Genomic DNA, 10,311 nt, shown 5'->3' with positions numbered 1-10,311 from the left:
GTCCGATGTCCGTTCTCGACTGTCTTTATATCAACGGACTCCTATTAACGAGATCTTCTATTATTGTTTAAATTGTTTCGGCTAAAAATCAACCGATCTAAAATCTGATTTCTGTATCAACACACTTACACTGAAATATTAGAAAAATCATAACTTCCTCTCATGAAGTCAGATTTAGACGTTCTTTATATGCACGCTGTCGGTTTTATGGTTACTACAACTTTTCTTTAGATCACTTAGGCTAATAAGTGATCTATCTCTGATTCACTATTTATGACACTCGGTGTCGTATCGGGTCGAACGCGAAACTTCAAGGAATCGTAAATTCTTCGTTATAAGTCGGATTAGAGTGTTCCTTATACCTCCAGAATCTTCATCACGACTACATCCTTTTCATCAAGGTTATTCGTCCTAATTGTTATTCTATTTAAGACACATATTTTATTTCTTATTTTATTATATCATTTTAAGCATGTATACTACATATAACTACATATAGAACACATAATACTTAATAATTCTCTTTATTACTTCATATAAATGTTACAATTGTTGACCATTACAATTATATCACCTTATTAATGCCTAAAGAGAAAACTTGAGTGTTACATTTACTAACTATAACTGAGTCCAATACATTTATATTAACCTTCTACGTATTTAACAACTACTCTTATTGATGAGTTTTGAGCATAACAACATTCCTATGTGTTGAGTAAAATTGACAATTATGTTACCTGGTTAAGCTATATAGGTCCCAGTTTCTTTGTAAATATATATGCTTCCCTTTTTATCTTAATCTTACATGTAAGAAGAATAATCTGCATTCCATATGATACACAGCTGTGGAGTATTTTATATTGTGAGAGGTGGATTGCTTCTTCAAGACCTGGAACACAAAGCATAACCACTTTTGGAATTAGAGGCTTGTATTGGAAAGAAAAAGGATCATATTAAGTATATCTACTTTCTATTCTAAAATAAACAAAGGACATGACTAGGCCCTTGTTTTCTTTTTCCATTTTATCTGTCACCCTCTTCACTCTATAAGCAGTTGGTAAAATTCATATTCGTTCTGTGGTTTTTACCATTTTACCCTTGGGGATTGTTTTATCTTGTTTTTACCATTTTTCCCTTGGGGACTGTTTGATCTTCTTGGGTGCTAGTGTGGGGTTTACATTTAATGATAAGCACTCTTTTGTCATCAATTTCTTTGAGGTTGAAAGCATGTTTACTATCAAGTGCTTCCCCTATCCAAAATATTTGTGTTGGTCTCTTTGTTACCTGTTGCCTCTAATTCTTATTCCATTTTTTTCTTTTTATAAAGCTTCCCATTCTTTTTATTCTCCTTATAAAAATTTAATAATTTGTTATTTGAACTCAAAGTCAGGTACTATGGCCTTGAATAATGACAATGGGAAAAAATGTGATTGGCCAGATAAGTCGGTCATGATTTTGTGTGATATTTTAAAAAAAATATATCATGAAGAATGGTCGTACCTCTCCAATTAAATGGCAAGACCTTCAGCCAATTTTTGAAAAAGATGTTAATACCAAGTTAAATAACTACAAAGTGTTAAAGAACAAGTATGATGGAATGAGAAAAGACTACAATCTTTGGAAATCCTTAAAAATTGGGGAGACCGGTCTTGGTTGGAATGAGAGTACACGACAACTAAATTGTCCAGATGAATGGTGGGACAAAAAATTAAGGTAATAAATTTGAATATATTTTTTAACCAATGCAACTTTCTCGTTATCTTGAAAACTAACAGAAAAAAATTATACTATATACGAAAACACGAATGTTAAGGGAATTCGAAAAAAACAACCTTCTTTAGAGCTACAAGAAGCATATGATCAAATATTTGGGGATACGGTTGCGAGTGGTGCAGACTGCGTGGCACCATCCATGGATCCAAGTACTCTCAATGCTATGCCTCATGTTATTATTGATGATGTAGCAACCAATGATCATGTCCCAGCTAGTGATGACACTTTTTTCTCTTCTCAAAACCTTCGACACTCTTCTCACTTGGATAACTTAGACGAAGAAAACGCTGCTTTTTATTCAAATTTCATGAATTGGGTCGGCGGTGTCTTGTCACCGAACAATATTGGGGATCTACTCAACATCAAAAGAGTTCCAAAGAAAGTTCCAAAGTTAAACCTATACATATGAAACGTAAAAACAGAGAGTCAGCTGGATCTGTAATGTTTAAGGGATTTATGACTCAACAAAATGTCATTCAAAAATGTACTCTTGAACTATTAGAGTCGGATACATCTACTGTCAATCAAAGTCATGATTTTAGTATAAGTGCAGTCGTAGGTTTGATTAATCGAATGGTTGATGATGGGATAATGACAAATGGGAGTGACTTGTGGTGCTTTGCAATGAGTTTGTTTGAAGATCCAGTAAAAAGAGAATTGTTTTTAACTCTCCCAAACGATGCGGGTAGGTTAGCATGGCTGAATTATAAGAATAGCATTGGCAAGTAACTTTTTTTTAATAATTTCATCGATGATTTATTATTGATAGGATTTTTTTTTAATTTGAGTGGGTTATTTCATTTGGATATTGTTCTATTTCAATTTTTAACTCTACATACTGGATTTATGATGCCCTGTGTTATGATTAATTTAGAGATTATATATGATTTTTGCATATTTCATGCTTATAATAATCATCTTAAATAGATGTTTGTGTTTGAATGGATATTGAAAGAAAGAAAAAGATAAGGAAACATTATTATTCACAAAGATTATCAAACTCATGCTCTGCGAGTGTTCTAGCTGTTGCATATTTTTTCAAATATGTGTATAAGGAACCTTGTATGACATCAACTCAAACAAGAGTGTCTTGGATTAATGAAATTTTGAATGGTCATCCTATTCAATATGGGAGCTGATTCTTCCACTGGTGGTTTATTATCCATCCACAGATATTTAAATTTGTTGACATTTATACCCTTATACCCTCACTTTAACTATACCCTTTTTTTATCAAACATGCGTTCTCTCACCCTCTCACACACATAAACACAAACACACACACAACAACACAATCTATAATTTCATTTTAAGAACCCAGCTTTATGTGCAACTGAATTCGAATAGTTTAAATTATCAACATGTGTAAATCCAAAAAATTGGTTATCAAGTTGAGAAACAGAAACGACTAAAATTTTGCATTTTAATAATAGAACATCAAAAAAATGTCAACGGAGATTAACTTGTTGAGAAAATCATACAAGAAGCCAAAGCCCTAGAGCTAGAAACTTGTAAATTTGAAAAACCTCGAAGGAGACCTTCAGACTCTTTTTCTTTGAGTATTTTTTTTCTTGGAGGACGAACCGCTTCACCCCCATTAGCTTCTAATTTACTACTGATTTCATGCGATCAAAATATGTAAACAACAAAAAGGAAAACGAAAAGAGGGAAAATTACGGGATAACCAGAAAGATATTTGAATCGTATATGTGATGAATCGATCAAATTAGCAGATTGTAACTGCCATTGAAGCCCAATCTCTCAATCTCTCACGATGACCCGTAGAGCCACCAAACCACCAATAAGGGGTAAGAGAAGGATACCGAGCAAAGTGTATCCAAAGATGCCTCTTAGATTTCTGTTTGGTTCCCTCATGAAGACTTTGGTTTAATGAGGCTTTTGACCTTGGGTGTTTTTTCCAATCGATATCAAAATTGTAGATGTAGCCGATACTCCATGGTTGTGGTGGTTTGATTGAAGATGGAGTTTGCAGAAAAATTAATATGCGTTTTCTATGGCTTAAAGCAAACCTAGAACTTATTCAAATTGTAAAGAGAGAGATAATCGAGTCTTTCTGGTTATTGTCATTTGATCGAAGGAGGGAAGAGATTATTTTTTACAGTGAATGGAATGGTTATGAAGAAGAGATATGTGTGTGTCAGTGTGTGTGAGAGAGAGGAGGAGTAGTCGTGGGTTTATAGTAAATGGAATGGGCTTTTCTCTTTCTTCAAAGATATAATTTAAATAAGGGTATAAATGTCAATAGATATAATTATCAGTGGAAGGATAAAAAGTTATAGTGGATTTATCAGCTCCCATTCAATATGTGTTTTACCTTTGGATTTGTTGGGTGGGAATGATCTGCACATGACACGCGTGTGTTCCTTCATGCTATTAACACACCATCAATGAACTTCCCCAAACCACCTGAAGGTAAATTATCATAATTATCTTCATTATTTTACTATTATTATATAAAAGATGTTACAATTTCTTATTTTTCACCATTTTAACAGGTAAATATTATTTGGTTGATAAATGTTAATCCATATAGAAATGGATATATGGTTCCATATTCTAAGACAAGATACCATCAATCTCGATTTCAAATTGAGCCTCCAACTAATATGCAAGAAGCTTTTAATCGCTCACATTCATTGTTGCGAAGTTGTATTAAAAAATCATTTGGGATCTTGAAGAGTAGATGGAAGATACTTAATGGAATGCCTAAATTTAGTGTGCAAACTCAGATTGACATTATTATGGCCACGTTGCTTTGCATAACTACATTCGTCGTAGCGCTGAGGAAAATATGTTTTTTAATTTTGTTGCAGAACATCCTGATTGTGTACCAATTGATGAACTTCGTGATGTTCGTGGTAGTGACACGAGTAGTGAAGACTTTTACGAAGGATCTAATAATATGAAGTGTGTCCGTAATGATATTGATACGTTAATATGGAATGCTCGGCGTCGATGATTTTATTACTAGATTTTTTATGTTGTCGTATGACTTTAGGTTTTGTAATAGTACCTAGTTATCGAATATTTTCTAGTTTTAAAACAGAACAATTTAGACAATTATTTTTTCATTATTATGTTTATATTTTATATTTTATAAGATGCCCTTTTATGTAATTTTACATGTTTTAAACGCTTCCAGCTACTTTTTCCGAACACTTATATAACAAATAAAAGCAACAGCTACCCGCTAGTTTTGCTGAACACACCCTTAATGATTATTATATTATTAATATAATATTTTTATACTTTTGACTTTTATTTTAATGGTTTTGATTTGATATTGGTTTTAACATGGTGTATTTAGAATGCCCCCTATGTTACCCGAGTTCGAAATTTGCATGACAACGCTTTCCTTTTTTATTACTCAGACAGTCAACATTTTGTTATTATATTTCATTTTTAATAAATTTTATAAGGGAACTGATTCGTACACAACAAAATTTTTCCATACACAACAATTTGTGCATTCAAGTGTTGTATTGTACAATTTTATAAAGCATAAATTGTTGTGTATGGAGAAAAATTGTTGTGTACAAATCACTTCCCATTTTATAAATATCTTTCAAATCAAGTGGTAGTTTACTTGGCTAGCGGCCTAGCAGTGGTTTTATTACTATTTCCTTCTAAACTGACCTAGGTAGGATACAAAATTTAATCATCTAACACTTATTTATTTTGTTTTCAATTTCTTATTATTTTTATGTGATTAATTACTTTTCTTTTTCTTTTATTTGGATAATTTTTAAAATAATTATCAGCTTATCATAATATTAGTGAACGTTGGTTATAAAAATAAGAGAAATTAAATATTCTCCTACTTTTGTTCCTACAAATCCTCCTACCCAATTAAATGATGACATGTGTTATTTTAGTATACTAAAATATCATTAAAATGAACATTAAATGTGACACATGTCATCATTTAATTGGGTAGGAAGATTTGTAGGAACAAAATGTAGGAAGATATTTAATTTTTCTAAAAATAAAAATATATTTAGGGGGTCCATTTTTATTTTCGCATAGGCCTTTAAAATCAACTGACAGACCTGCATAAATCTTCACGAGCCGATCTCGAGCTCCACACCATAAGGCTTGTTTGAGCCCTAAACTTTTAATTCGATTGTGACTTTATGTCGATTTTTGTTATTCTATTGATTGAAACCTGTGTTAAGTGCAGTGTGATACAGAAGAAAAGGATTCATGTGATTCGGGATGTGGTGTGATGGATGTATGATGAACAGTGCTTTGAGTACACTTTGAAAGCTGGTGGGATTACGAGGGAAGAAGACTATCCTTGCACAGGAAGTGATAGTGGAAGATGTAAATTTGATAAAAACAAGATTGTAGCATCAGTGAGTAATTTAGTGTGGTGTCTCTTGATGAAGACCAAATTGCTGCTAATCTTGTGAAACATAGTCCTCTTGTTGGTACGCATATTTTCTATGATTTTAAGCATATGCCTATTTTACCCGTTAGATTTGGCTAAAATAAAAGAAGTAATTCTCTCATTTGAAGGCAAGAGAATATCTCTAAAAGGAATAAATATTCTTTTCGAATTGCGATTGCTTAGCTGTCGCTTTATGTCGGTAAAAGTATTTACACAAGTGTGCGAAGAAATATTCATTATTATCGTGCTTATTTTGCTAACATCCAAAACAAGATATTCTTGTGCAAAGAAAAATTTGCTATTATTGTGTACTCATTTTGTTAAATTCCATTTATGACTGTTTTTGTCCATAGAAGTTTGTGACTTTGTGTTGACCATAATTCTACTATCATATCTTCATTCCACACAATCATATAGTATTACCACAAATAACCAAAACAACAGTATACATCTGGTCAAAAGATGACAATTTGAAGAAGTAGTAGTCAAATACGGCAAGAAATGCTTGCATAAAGTTAGAATATGACAAAAGACGCCATTTTAATCAAAGCTAAAAGACAACATCAGTTGAGCTACATAAGTGGATTTTGACAAGGCTTGCTGCTGTCCACATAACTTTACGTGTCAAAATCAACAACACCTAGGAATACAAACGCAGCAATTATCTCGGGAACTTTGAGCCCTTTAATTGCAAATCTCCTTTCTCCTCCATTCTCTCACTCGTTAACATTGTTGGATTTGAGCATCAATAATTTTTCCCTACCTGAACCTAAATTTTAACCCATCTATGAAATTGATTTAATTGGAAACCGGTTCCTGCAATTGAATCTGTCTAAAACCAATTCTCTTAAAACCAGTCCAGCCATTGGAGCTGTGTCGTACAGTCACCAATCTCCACCTACAACATGGAAAGAGAAAAATCCAAGATCGGGAATTGATAATACTGTCGGACCCATCAGATTCCGACAACACAGTCGAAATCGCAATCGCTAATGACTCAAACACAAGCATCATAAGTGGTTCCGTCAACGGCATCGGAATCAGTGAATCCCACGTAATCGAATCCGGAAACCTAATTATCTCTATTCAAGATCTAAAAAAACTTAATGATAACGTATTTTAAAAGTAATTATAATAAACTATTTATACATTAAAATATAACGTATTTAAACTATGTATTTAAAATTGTAGATACGTTCTTTAAAAAAAGATACACTTTTTAGAAGGGTAATATAATTTTTTTAAAGTGTAGTTACACGTATTTAAAAAGTGACTATACATTTAACGATAACGTATATATATATATATATATATATATATATATATATATATATATATATATATATATATATATATATATATATAATTCTAATAATAACATATTTAAGAAATATTTATCCATCTATTTATTTATGTTTATAATAACAATAATAATAATAATAATAAACTTCAGGTATTATACATATTAGTGTTCAACAAATTTTACATTAAAATTGTCCTAGCTTAGTGGTAAGGAAAAGTTCATGGATTTGAGACCCATTGAGTCGGATCAAATATGTAACATTCAATTTTCAGGTATTGTTTTTCCTAAGTTAATTATTTTAATTAGTATTTGTGGAAATTTTGGGTGTTAAGGCCCCACGGCGTGCCAATTGTCTCTGATCAGGAATGCGGATCTGCTTGGTGCCACTTTGTGGCAGCCTATTTGCCACGATGTGGCAACCATTTTGGTACAAACTCTAGATTCTCGGGTTTGTACCATATTTAAGGGCACTAACTCCTAGGGCTGCCTCAGTTAGCAACCTTCGGCCTCTAATCGATCCACCCCAAACCCTAGCCTAGTGTGTGTATTTTGAGTGTGTGAAGCCTTTTGTGAAGCTTGAAGGAAGGAGAAGCTCATCTTGTGTATTGTTAGCTTGGTTCCAGTTTAGATCAATCAGTTTCATCTTATTTCAGACCTTGTGGAGGTATAAAGTCTCAACCTTTCTCATTGTTACTCTAGATCTCATTCTAAATCTTTTATGATCTGTTTTGTCTCAATCTTCTTGTACTTGGAGTTTAAGTATACTCCAGAGCATTTGAGTGCATATTTTAGCTTCTAGACCATGGTGTTGGTTGGAAAATGGTCTTGCATGAAGTATTTTGGTGTTTATGCCTTTGGTACTATCATTAAGAACTTTGGAGTAGAGATCTTGACTTATCGATGTGTCTTAATGGATAAAGTTGGAAACTTTATCCGTTAAGACCTTGTAGAGATTCAGATATGAGCTTTGGAGCTCTTGAGATTTGAAGATAAGAGCTTAATCCATTAAGTTGTCCTTTTACAATTCTCACGGCGTGGTAACTTGCTTGCCACAGCATGGAGACTGGCCCGGACGCGAATATGTTGTATGGATCCTGCCACGACGTGGTAGGCGGTTTTGATCGGGCTCAAGTTGAATGACCACAATGTGGCCATTAGTTGGCCATGACATGGAAGACAACTCGAGTTAACTTTGACTTTGACCAATGACTTTTCGATATGGGTTGACTTTTAGTCAAATGGCTAGTTTTAGAAGGTAGACTAAGAGTTTACCTTGTATGATCCATTAGGAGGTGTGTAGCAACCAATTTTCGACGGTGTGTGCCTGTTAGTTATTGACTGCGTTTGAGAGGTGAGTCTTTCCATTATACTATGTAGGATGCTAGTTGTCTTTGTGACTCATGGATGTATGATAGGTGGGGACTGTTTGTATGTTGGGTGGGGCCCATTATGTGAATTGGGTGGATCTTGTTATGTATGATGGGTGGGGACCAATACGTGAGTTGGGCGGGGCCCGTTGAATTGAATGGGGGATATATGTTATGGGTGGGCCTGTATGGTTATCTGGTATTTTGGGAAACTCACTAAGCGTTGTGCTTACAATTTTGTAGTTTAAATGTTCAGGTACTTCTGGTTTTAAAAGGAAGGGTCTGATATGATCACACAACATCCCATGGATTTTATTCCGTATTGTTTATTTGATTCACTCTGATGTTGAGAATATTTTATACTTTGGTTAGTTTTGGAACAAATGGTTGTATCGTTTAGGGTGTTTTGAAAATGAAAATTTTTACTAGTATTTTTGGGACGTTACAAAATCCTTCTTGGCGCATGGTGCATTCTACTTTTTAATACTGAGGAACATGCTAACATGGCTCAACTACATGTCAACAAAACAATCCCAATCATCGCCATGTCATGGTGACTGGTTTTACCTACAAAATGCCATAAATGAAAACAAGTTTGTAAGTTCGAGGCATTAGCGCACCTAAAATCCATAAGGTTGTGCGGTATGCGTATGAAACGTCGTGGAGGCGCCGATATGGCACATCTACAACATCGTTATGGATGGAGGAACACCAACCCCGCTTCTTGTTATGTAAAAGCTCATTGCCATCGTAACTTGGCTCAACACGTCATTCTTCTCTCATTCTTCCTCTCTTTTTCTTCTTTCCTGGCCTTACAGCGGCGTTCAAAGCTTGGAACACCACCCCCAAAAAAATTTATAGAGAGAAGAAGAATATTGATGCTTTCCTAGCTACATAAATACTTAGAACCATACCGATCAGTCTAAAAGGATAAAACCGCAAGTTTCTGCCAAACATAAGTTTTTTTATGGCATTATCCCTTAAATGTAAAGTATAAACATGTTCTTCCTCGTGTGTGTGTATATATATATATATATATATATATATATATATATATATATATACACACATATATACATATATATGGATCCCGTGAAAAACAAAAATTACGTGAAAAATGAATCAAATACATGTTTTTTGACGAACCAAAGACATGAATCATTAAATGATACAAAAATAAGATAATTTACAAAAAATCTCCCAAAAAAACGGTTCAAAGATTCATTTTTTGGATTATTCACTAAAATTTTCCAAAAAGAAAATCATCGCTTGAGTCACTAAAAATGAATTACCGAGGCATTTTTTCGGTCACTTTTTCTAACTCGTGTTATTTTTGTATCATCTAATGATTCATTTACTTGTTTTGCCAAAAAAAACATGCAAATAGTTCATTTCTCATATTTCTCACGAAAGTTTTGCTTCTCATTTGATCTTACATCTTTGTGTGTGTGTGTGTG

Source organism: Lactuca virosa, chromosome 6 (assembly GCF_052849685.1).
Source record: "Lactuca virosa cultivar CGN04683 chromosome 6, Lactuca_virosa_CGN04683_v6, whole genome shotgun sequence".
Taxonomy (NCBI): domain Eukaryota; kingdom Viridiplantae; phylum Streptophyta; class Magnoliopsida; order Asterales; family Asteraceae; genus Lactuca; species Lactuca virosa.
Note: the sequence above shows the minus strand (reverse complement) of the source record.